Consider the following 12,459-nt stretch of genomic DNA (forward strand, 5'->3'; position numbering starts at 1 on the left):
TGACACCAGTGTGTCCTCCTGATTAGGTGAACTCTCTATTGAACTCTTTCCTGTCAGTGATATACAGTAAGCTCTGACAGTGACTATTTTGTTGTTATTTTGAAATGATACAATGACTACAAGGTTAAAGTTCAGACTGTCAGCTTTAATTTGAGGGTATTTTCATTAAAATCGGGTGAACCGTTTAGAAATTACAGCACTTTTTGGACATAATACTAAAATGGGGGGACTAAGAATTAAAGTAATAAAAAGTTAAGTATTTGGTCCGATATTTATAGCATGCAGTGACTACATCAAGCTTGTGACTAAATAAATCGTGAATAATGATGAGTGAGAAAGTTAGATGCAGATGACCCTCCTTGCTGGTTGTTATCAATGACTGTACATTATGAAAGAATAGGTCACCTACAGATGTAAGATCTTAATTTGAGCCAGTTTGCTATAGCTGGAAAATAATCCTGCAGCAACAGGAAATGTGAATTATTATGTGAATTCTATTGTAGGGGTTGATACATTTTTTGTTAGGGCAAATCAAGTCTGAGATTTTAAAATGGAAATTACAAACTTTAGAAGCCTTTTTTTTAACCATTGAATACACTCAGTAACAAAACAGTGATCAAATTAATATCCTACATCTGTATGGTACATGTGTAACATCAGCACATGAATACGGTGTCCATATTAGGATAGCATTGTATGTCAATGGGCTCTGGGAACCACTCAAAAACATTCTGCTCAACTCATGGTATTCCATGATTTATTTAAGTTATTAAATGTGATTACTTGAGTACTCTTATTATTAATTCAAAAATCCGTTTTTTGTATGTCAAACGGTTTTGTTTTATTTGAGGCTTCTGTTATATATATAAAGTGTAATATTGGGATGCAAACTCAAAACTGAATACATTTAAACTGTATATCTTTTCTTTATTATTCCATAACCATGTGTGTGGGGTGTTCACTTTTGTTTCAAAGTAGATTTGTTTAAGACTACCAAGAATCACTCTGTGTGACCCTGATTTAGCCCACTGCAGTAAAAGGTTAAATTATCATCGTCTCGCTTTTGGCCAGTAGAAGTATCTGTGTTGTGATTTTGAGTGGGAATCGAACTTGGGTGGTCATCACACTACACTCACTAAAGATGAGGGACGTTCCTTGCTATGCTAAAAGACTTAGCTTTCAGCTTCGGAAGCTGTTACGCCTACTCTCTTTTCTCTTCACAGATGTGAAAAATGTCAACAAGACAACCTATAATAATTTAGACTCCAACTCTGCTACATGTCCAGCAGTCATTCAACTCTGCTGCATGTCCAGCAGTCATTCAACTCTGCTGCATGTCCAGCAGTCATCCAACTCTGCATGTCCAGCAGTCATCCAACTCTGCATGTCCAGCAGTCATCCAACTCTGCATGTCCAGCAGTCATCCAACTCTGCATGTCCAGTAGTCATCCAACTCTGCATGTCCAGCAGTCATCCAACTCTGCTACATGTCCAGCAGTCATCCAACTCTGCTACATGTCCAGCATGTCCAGTAGTCATCCAACTCTGCTGCATGTCCAGCAGTCATCCAACGCTGCATGTCCAGCAGTCATCCAACTCTGCTACATGTGCAGTAGTCATCCAACTCTGCATGTCCAGTAGTCATCCAACTTTGCTACATGTCCAGCAGTCATCCAACTCTACATGTCCAGCAGTCATCCAACTCTGCTACATGTCCAGTAGTCATCCAACTCTGCTACATGTCCAGTAGTCATCCAACTCTGCATGTCCAGCAGTCATCCAACTCTACATGTCCAGCAGTCATTCAACTTTGCATGTCCAGCAGTCATCCAACTCTGCTACATGTCCAGCAGTTATCCAACTCTGCTACATGTCCAGCAGTCATCCAACTCTGCTACATGTCCAGCAGTCATCCAACTCTGCATGTCCAGCAGTCATCCAACTCTGCATGTCCAGCAGTCATCCAACTCTGCATGTGCAGTAGTCATCCAACTCTGCATGTCCAGTAGTCATCCAACTTTGCTACATGTCCAGCAGTCATCCAACTCTACATGTCCAGCAGTCATCCAACTCTGCTACATGTCCAGTAGTCATCCAACTCTGCTACATGTCCAGTAGTCATCCAACTCTGCATGTCCAGCAGTCATCCAACTCTACATGTCCAGCAGTCATTCAACTTTGCATGTCCAGCAGTCATCCAACTCTGCTACATGTCCAGCAGTTATCCAACTCTGCTACATGTCCAGCAGTCATCCAACTCTGCTGCATGTCCAGCAGTCATCCAACTCTGCTGCATGTCCAGCAGTCATCCAACTCTGCATGTCCAGTAGTCATCCAACTCTGCTGCATGTCCAGCAGTCATCCAACGCTGCATGTCCAGCAGTCATCCAACTCTACATGTCCAGCAGTCATCCAACTCTGCATGTCCAGTAGTCATCCAACTCTGCATGTCCAGGAGTCATTCAACTCTGCATGTCCAGCAGTCATCCAACTCTGCTACATGTCCAGTAGTCATCCAACTCTACATGTCCAGTAGTCATCCAACTTTGCTACATGTCCAGTAGTCATCCAACTCTACATGTCCAGCAGTCATCCAACTCTGCATGTCCAGCAGTCATTCAACTCTGCATGTCCAGCAGTCATCCAACTTTGCTACATGTCCAGCAGTCATTCAACTTTGCTACATGTCCAGCAGTCATCCAACTCTACATGTCCAGCAGTCATCCAACTTTGCATGTCCAGCAGTCATCCAACTCTGCATGTCCAGCAGTCATCCAACTTTGCATGTCCAGCAGTCATCCAACTTTGCTACAGGTTCTGTCAGTTTAATGTGACATAGAACATTGTGTTGGTAACCGTAGTAAACTACTCTGACACATTCTGTGAAACATAATGGATGTTACACAGTAATGGGTGAATTAATTCTGTATGAACCTTATGAATGTGAAAATGCCATGAATCTAAGGGATTATACATTCCTGTGGATAAACCTCTACAATGATCACAAAAATATCACATGATCAAAAATAAATGTATCACATGATCTTAAGATATTTTCCAGGATGCTGTCCGAATAATGAACAAAATGTAAAAATAGCTGTTTTTAGTTCAGCAGCATGTCTGACAAATTCCTTCCACTGAGGGTCCTGTGCTAGACTGGCTGGTATGTCCTTAAAATACTGACTTCACCCTGGGCCGCTCCCTGTCACCCATCACCCCTCCCAGTTTCTAAAACACACACACACACACACACACACACACACACACACACACACACACACACACACACACACACACACACACACACACACACACACACACACACACACACACACACAAAACCCTGCCTGAGATGGTCCCGTGCGATTCGCCACCCACCCGAGACAACTCTCTGGTGTCACTTCTTATTGACCAGTTATTCTGGTGAGAATCAAGACTTTATGATAAACAGCTTTGATAAACAAGCCTTTCTGAGAAACAGCTTGAGAATCAAGACTTTATGAGAAACAGCTTTGAGAAACAGCTTGAGAATCAAGACTTCATGAGAAACAGCTTTGAGAAACAGCTTGAGAATCAAGACTTCATGTGAAACGGCTTTGAGAACCAGCTTTGAGAATCAAGACTTTATGAGAAACAGAGTTGAGTGAGATACAGTTTTGAGAAACAACTTTGAGAAACAGTTTTGAGAATCAAGACTACGAGAAACAGCTTTGAGAAACATCTTTAAGAATCAAGACTTTATGAGAAACAGCTTTGAGAATCAGCTTTGAGAATCAAGACTTTATGAGAAACAGCTTTGAGAAAAATCTTTGCCTTCATGAAAAATACAGTCACCAGGTTTCTCTTTCTCTCTCTCTCTCACCCTCCATCCCTTTCTCACTCTCACACCCTCCCTTCTTTTCTCACTCTCACTCCCTCCACCCCTCCCTCTCTCACTCTTACTCCCTCCCTCCACCCCTCCTTCCCTCTCTCACTCTCACTTCCTCCATCCCTCCCCCATAGGTTGTGTTACTTAAGCTGAAGTTTTTTAAACCTTTATACAGATCAGTTATGCGTAATAGAATACAAAATATTATTTTGGTCAACCTGGGAACCTAGGAAACATAATGAGCCAATAAATTGTGGTTTTACTTGCATGTTCATGCTCTCATTTCCTAGATGGCACTGTACACCTTTCATCTCACCTAAATATAAGAAAGATGGAAACAAAAAAATCTCCCTGCAATGTGCCAGTGCTAGCAGTGGCTTTTTTATATAAGAAGAGAGGGAGGGGACTAGTGAAATCGTGCCAATAAAAGTACAGCGCAAAATACATTTTGCTTACCTGTGGATCGGTTCTACTCAGTCATTGACTTTGATCAACCGGAAAGCACTTTTCCCCTACTTAAATGTCTGTCATGGTGCTGAATTTAAACTGCAGAGAGATTATATTTACAGATGAACAAAACCAGCAAGCGGACAGGCTCGCGTTCCTGAGTCACCCTCCAAATGGAACCGTTTTGCAGCCTCCACAACTGAGTGCACAGAACCAGACCTGCTTTCAACACGAATCAAGGTTAAAGGTATCAGAGGAGCCAACGCATGCACACACAATGTACACACACACGCTACACGCTAAACGCTATGCACACACACACACACTCTACACGCTAAACGCTATGCACACACACACACTCTACACGCTAAACGCTATGCACACACACACACTCTACACGCTAAACGCTATGTACACGCACACACACACACTCTACACGGTAAACGCTACACACACACACACACACACACACACACACACACACACACACACACACACACACACACACACACACACACACACACACACACACACACACACACACACACACACACACACACACACACACACACACACACAGACACACACACACACACACACACACTCTACATGGTACACACATGCTACACACACACAAACACTCTACACACTAAACGCTATGCACACACACACACATCCATGGTACACACACGCTACACTCACTCACTCACTCACAAAAACACACACACACACACACACACACACACACACACACACACACACACACACACACACACACACACACACACACACACACACACACACACACACACACACACACAGTGCATATTCTCTCTGAAGTCCCATTCAAACTCACACACACACATATCCAAAACAAACACGCTGACACGTTCTCCGGCACCATCATTCCCAGCAAAACAAGACAACTCTACATCTGCTTGCCACACTGTAAAATGGGTCAGGAGGGCCACTGTTGGACATGTGGTTTGAATGTGACATTTTCTGGAGTTATTAGCGTTTGACTGTAGACGAACAACTTCAAAAACAAGCCCTTCACTAAAGTGGTAGCAGGTCAAAGTTCGGTCATCTTCATTGAATGGAGATAATGTCAGAAGTAATGTCCATTTGAACTAATGTCTGCGCGATGGCTTCTGTATATTATGCCATGAAGCTTTGGGTATCTATTTTAATGGTAAATAGCGCTGTTGCTAGTGCTATAGGTCTGGGGTTGTGTCAGAAATATTTTGAATATTTTCACTGCGGGAATTATGGGCGCAGTAGCTGGCAGTGGCTGAAAGGGATGGGTTTTGGTGAAAAAAATGTGTTATAGGTGTGACGAGGGCTTGACCATTCACTGGCAAATCAACGTGTTCCATGGCTTAATACTACATGTGGTTGTCTCAAGGTTACCAACAGTCTTTGGATTGTCATCTATTCCAACTCGGCTGAGGGGCACGGAATATTCTCATCCTAGTCAATTGTAGATTGATACCATTTACTGAATAACATAGGCTAGAGTAGGAGTCTTCAGCCTTTTCTAGCATGAGAGCTGCTTTTAAAAAATGAAACATGTCACAAGCTACTACTTTTTTTAACCTTTATTTAACTAGGCAAGACAATTGAAAAAAAAGTAATTTACAATGATGGCCTAAACCTGCCAAACTCTTACGACACTTGGGACTCCCAATCACAGCCGGTTGTGACACAGCCTCTAAATTCTTCTTTACTTTTTTGCTTAAGGAGAAACATAAGAAATAGCGCAATACATTTTCCAATAACCTTTTTGAGGAATAGCAACTTTGCTTAACTTTCTTTTTAAGTCATTAATTAAGGAAAAAATGGCAGTTAAGAAGGGGCTAGGGTCCTTTTTCCTCAATTTCCACCTGACTGACGTGTCCAAAATAAACTGCCTGTTGCTCAGGTCCTGAAGCCAGGATATGCATATAATTGGTACCATTTGAAAGAAAACACTTTGACGACTGTGGAAATGTTAAAATAATGTAGGAGACTATAACACAATAGATATGGTAGGAGAAACTCCAAAGAAAAACCAACAGGAATTATTTTCATTTTTTTGAGAGCCCATGCTCTTACAATGGAAAGTATAGGGAAATAACTAATTCCAGCTCTCAGGATGCAATTCCTATGGCTTCCACAGGGTATCAGCAGTCTATGTTCAAGGTTTCAGGCTTCAAAAACGAAGAAGGAATATCAGTTTTAGTACAGGGACACAGTCTTGGAAATTTGTGTTTGGGCGCGCGATGGAAGACAAGACGCACCTGCTAATATCGGTTTCCTATTGAACATACTTCTTTCCGTATGAAATATTATAGTTTGATTACATTTTAGGGTATCTGAGGAGCCAATAGAAACGTATTTTGACTTGTTTTAACAAAGTTTAGTGGTAGATTTTCGGATTCCTTTCTCTGCATGTTGAACAAGTGGATTACTCAAATCAATGGCGCCAACTAATCAGACTTTTTGGGTTATAAAGAAAGATTTTATCTAACAAAACGACACTACATGTTATAGCTGGGACCTTTTGGATGACAAATAAGAGGAAGATCTTCAAAAAGTAAGTGAATATTTAATCGCTATTTGTGAATTTATGGAACCTATACCGGTGGAAAAATATTTTGATGTGGGGCGCTGTCCTCAAACAATCGCATGGCATGCTTTCGCTGTAATGGCTACTGTAAATTGGACAGTGCAGTTAGATTAACAAGACTTTAAGCTTTCAACCAATATAAGACACTTGTATGTACCTACATGTTTAATATCATAATTGTTATGATTTTGTTTTTGAATTGCGCGCCCTCCAGTTTCACCGGAAGTTGTCCCGCTAGCGGGACGCCTAGCCCAAACTAAGAAGAAATTTCTTCTTAAGAAGGTTTTGTGAATCCGGCCCCAGGTCCTTAGTGTACCACTTTGTTTTGTACACTATCTTTCTGCCAATATACCTGGTAAAATAATGTATAATAAACCACTTTAAAGGGGTCTTATATAATCTGTGATTTTTTTTACCCAATTTCAGTTTTATATTGTTCCACATTATGTTCTCTCTGTGTTATTTTTCCTGGTTTTAAATTTTGTTAAGTTTTTCACTCTCAAAATTACAATTACAATTACAATTGTTCATAGGGAAACAACAAAATTGGATGTTCTGAGTCCATAGCAATGCTTAAATCACATCAGAATACTTAATTTTTTAGGTCTGGAAGTAAATGAAAAACACATTTGGATTTTTTGGTGTAAATTCCCTTTTAATTGTGCATCTGGCCCTTTAATTGCACATCTAGCACGTGAGGAATGTGTTTAGGAATGTGCCGGTCTAGCAATAGTTCTGAAGACTACTGCTGCTGCTCTTTTCATGGCAAAGTTTACTAATAACAAATAATAGATACAAATGATACAATTACTCATGATGCATTTCTGCCAGGTAAGCTTACTTCGCAGATAACATTTAATTTGGGGAAAGTATTTCCGTCAACCCACAAGAAGGTTATCACATCAACTGGCTACAGACAGAGTGATAGACAGACGTACGCCACGCTGACAGACAGACAGGCAATATTGCTGGAAATAAATTGGCAGATATTGTGTCAGGTTGGGCTTTGTAAGCCAATAGTGTTTAACCAGGGGTGGGATAATGTCAATGTTGCGTTGATTAGATAGTAGCTGGGTTGCAGTGTTGCAGTGTCTGATACCTGTGGAATTTGTTAGTGACAGTTTGCGGTGGAACACATGACAATTGCATGTACTTTCAGAATTGTTTGGTGAACTACTCATAGGTGGGCTGCGAGCTACTGGTAGTTCGCAATCAACCTGTTGGAGACCCCTGGGCTAATGTATAGAATAATAGCAACTGTAAAATACATCCAGTAAATATGTTTGGAGTGTTGGCGGTCAATATTGTTGTAATTGGCTTCAACGAGTATAGACCTCTACATGTCTTCACACATCGCTCCCATAAATGTCTTTACACATCGCTCCCATACATGTCTTTACACATCGCTCACATACATGTCTTTACACATCGCTCCCATAAATGTCTTTACACATTGCTCCTATAAATGTCTTTACGCATCGCTCACATGAATGTCTTTACACATCGCTCCTATAAATGTCTTTACACATCGCTCCCACACATGTCTTTACACATCGCTCCCATAAATGTCTTTATTCATCGCTCCCATAAATGTCTTTATTCATTGCTCCCATAAATGTCTTTACACATTGCTCCCATAAATGTCTTTATTCATCGCTCCCATATGTCTTTACACATCGCTCCCATAAATGTCTTTACTCATCGCTCCCATAAATGTCTTTACACATTGCTCCCATAAATGTCTTTATTCATCGCTCCCATATGTCTTTACACATCGCTCCCATAAATGTCTTTACTCATCGCTTCTATAAATGTCTTTACACATTGCTCCTATAAATGTCTTTACACATCGCTCCCATATGTCTTTACACATCGCTCCCATAAATGTCTTTACACATCGCTCCCATTAATGTCTTTATTCATCGCTTCTATAAATGTCTTTACACATTGCTCCTATAAATGTCTTTACACATTGCTCCTATAAATGTCTTTACACATCGCTCCTATAAATGTCTTTACACATCGCTCCCATACATGTCTTTACACATCGCTTCTATAAATGTCTTTACACATCGCTTCTATAAATGTCTTTACACATTGCTCCTATAAATGTCTTTACATATCGCTCCCATATGTCTTTATTCATCGCTCCCATATGTCTTTATTCATCGCTCCCATACATGTCTTTACACATCGCTCCCATAAATGTCTTTATTCATCGCTCCCATATGTCTTTACACATCGCTCCCATAAATGTCTTTACTCATCGCTTCTATAAATGTCTTTACACATTGCTCCTATAAATGTCTTTACACATCGCTCCCATATGTCTTTACACATCGCTCCCATAAATGTCTTTACACATCGCTCCCATTAATGTCTTTATTCATCGCTTCTATAAATGTCTTTACACATTGCTCCCATAAATGTCTTTACACATCGCTCCTAAAGACGTCTTTACTCATTGCTCTCATACATGTCTTTACACATTGCTCCCATAAATGTCTTTACACATCGCTCCTATAAATGTCTTTATTCATCACTCCCATAAATGTCTTTATTCATCGTTCCCATAAATGTCTTTACACATTGCTCCCATAAATGTCTTTATTCATCGCTCCTATAAATGTCTTTACACATCCCTTCTATAAATGTCTTTACACATTGCTTCTATAAATGTCTTTACACAATGCTCCTATAAATGTCTTTACACATCGCTCCCATAAATGTCTTTATTCATCGCTTCTATAAATGTCTTTACACATTGCTCCTATAAATGTCTTTACACATTGCTCCTATAAATGTCTTTACACATCGCTCCTATAAATGTCTTTACACATCGCTCCCATACATGTCTTTACACATCGCTTCTATAAATGTCTTTACACATCGCTTCTATAAATGTCTTTACACATTGCTCCTATAAATGTCTTTACATATCGCTCCCATATGTCTTTATTCATCGCTCCCATATGTCTTTATTCATCGCTCCCATACATGTCTTTACACATCGCTCCCATAAATGTCTTTATTCATCGCTCCCATATGTCTTTACACATCGCTCCCATAAATGTCTTTACTCATCGCTTCTATAAATGTCTTTACACATTGCTCCTATAAATGTCTTTACACATCGCTCCCATATGTCTTTACACATCGCTCCCATAAATGTCTTTACACATCGCTCCCATTAATGTCTTTATTCATCGCTTCTATAAATGTCTTTACACATTGCTCCCATAAATGTCTTTACACATCGCTCCTAAAGACGTCTTTACTCATTGCTCTCATACATGTCTTTACACATTGCTCCCATAAATGTCTTTACACATCGCTCCTATAAATGTCTTTATTCATCACTCCCATAAATGTCTTTATTCATCGTTCCCATAAATGTCTTTACACATTGCTCCCATAAATGTCTTTATTCATCGCTCCTATAAATGTCTTTACACATCCCTTCTATAAATGTCTTTACACATTGCTTCTATAAATGTCTTTACACAATGCTCCTATAAATGTCTTTACACATCGCTCCCATAAATGTCTTTATTCATCGCTTCTATAAATGTCTTTACACATCGCTTCTATAAATGTCTTTACACATCGCTCCCATACATGTCTTTACACATCGCTCCCATAAATGTCTTTATTCATCGCTCCTATAAATGTCTTTACACATCGCTCCTATAAATGTCTTTACACATCGCTCCCATACATGTCTTTACACATCGCTCCCATAAATGTCTTTATTCATCGCTTCTATAAATGTCTTTACACATCGCTCCTATAAATGTCTTTACACATCGCTCCTATAAATGTCTTTACACATTGCTCCTATAAATGTCTTTACACATCGCTCCTATAAATGTCTTTACACATCGCTCCTACAAATGTCTTTACACATCGCTCCTATAAATGTCTTTACACATCGCTCCTATAAATGTCTTTACACATCGCTCCTATAAATGTCTTTACACATCGCTCCTATAAATGTCTTTACACATTGCTCCCATATGTCTTTACACATCGCTCCTATAAATGTCTTTACACATCGCTCCTATAAATGTCTTTACACATCGCTTCTATAAATGTCTTTACACATCGCTTCTATAAATGTCTTTACACATCGCTCCCATAAACTGTGCTGTAAAGTGTTTGTGAGGCACTTCTCAGTAAGCCAGATATAGGCCTTATAGGACTGAATGATTTAAATACGTTTGGAGGAGAACATCTGGTAGCAAGTTGGCATTTATTGGGAACACAGAGTGATCACTAGTTGGCACATGAATGTCTTTACATACTCCATAAAATCTGATTTGAAACCTAACCTTAACCCTAGCCTAAACCACCCTGCTAACCCTAATGCCTAACCCTAACCTTAAAGGTGCAATATGCAGAAATCGCCTGGTTGAAAAAATGTCCTGGTTGCTAAATAGGTTGCCTAATTTACATATTGCTACTTTAAATTAAGACCAAAAATAAAATGTTTGTTTTCCAGAATTTTTTTAATGTAGCCAATTTGGACTTTGCAGCAGGCCCAACTAGCGGAAATCACTCAGTTCTGCCTCCAGGGAAAGATGATTGAAAAAGTTACATTGCTGTTGAACTTCGTTATAGTAGGGTAAGGGCTTGGTTTTTATTAAAATGAAATGGAAAACAAGCCATTTTTAGGGTCACCGAAGGTCAACGGCATCATCTCATCTTTCATTTCATGATGGGTATATGGACACATGTAGCCTACATGGAGCGGATTTTACATACCTCCAAAATAAATGTATTTAACCAGGCAAATTCTTATTTACAATGACATCCTAGTCCGGCAAAACCCTAAACCGGGCGACGCTGGACAAATTGTGCACCGCCCTATGGGACTCCCAATCACGGCCGGTTGTGATACATCCTGGAATTGAACCAGGGTCTGTAGTGACACCTCAAGCACTGAGATCCAGTGAGTTCAACCGCTGCGCCACTCGGGAGCTAGCAGAAATAATGGTCAATACATAGATTAAAAGGGGATGTCCACTCACTGTTTTGCTGCTCCCTAACTTGATCTTTTAATAAAGCTTTGGTGATTAATATTTATTTCAAAGCAGTCTCACGAGCCAAACCCTTTATTGATAGGCTTGGCTACTTGGCGAATGCATTAGGCGGGGGGGGGGGGACTTTATAATCAAATTAAACTAAATGGGGGGAAAAAATGTTTTTTTATGTTTCTAAATATGAGGGTTACCATCACAACAAGCTGAGCATATGAGCATATGGGCACTGTGCGTCACGGCTGGATAGGTTGTGCTTCCACCCCTCAAAATCCATGTCATTACCAACCACGTTTCCACTAAGACTTTTCGTTGGACTTAAATATCACGATTTGCGCTGCATGAAATTGTCACTTTTGTGCTTGTTTTTAAGGACACACCTCAAATATTGCCACCCGTTCCACCTCAGCGAATGTTAGACAGGTAAATTGCCGAAGTTGGCTCAAGGGATGGAAAATGCCAGAGCGGCAGTTTTTAAATGCCAAAAATTGCCAACT

This window comes from Salmo salar, chromosome ssa01 (assembly GCF_905237065.1).
Source record: "Salmo salar chromosome ssa01, Ssal_v3.1, whole genome shotgun sequence".
Lineage (NCBI taxonomy): Eukaryota > Metazoa > Chordata > Actinopteri > Salmoniformes > Salmonidae > Salmo > Salmo salar.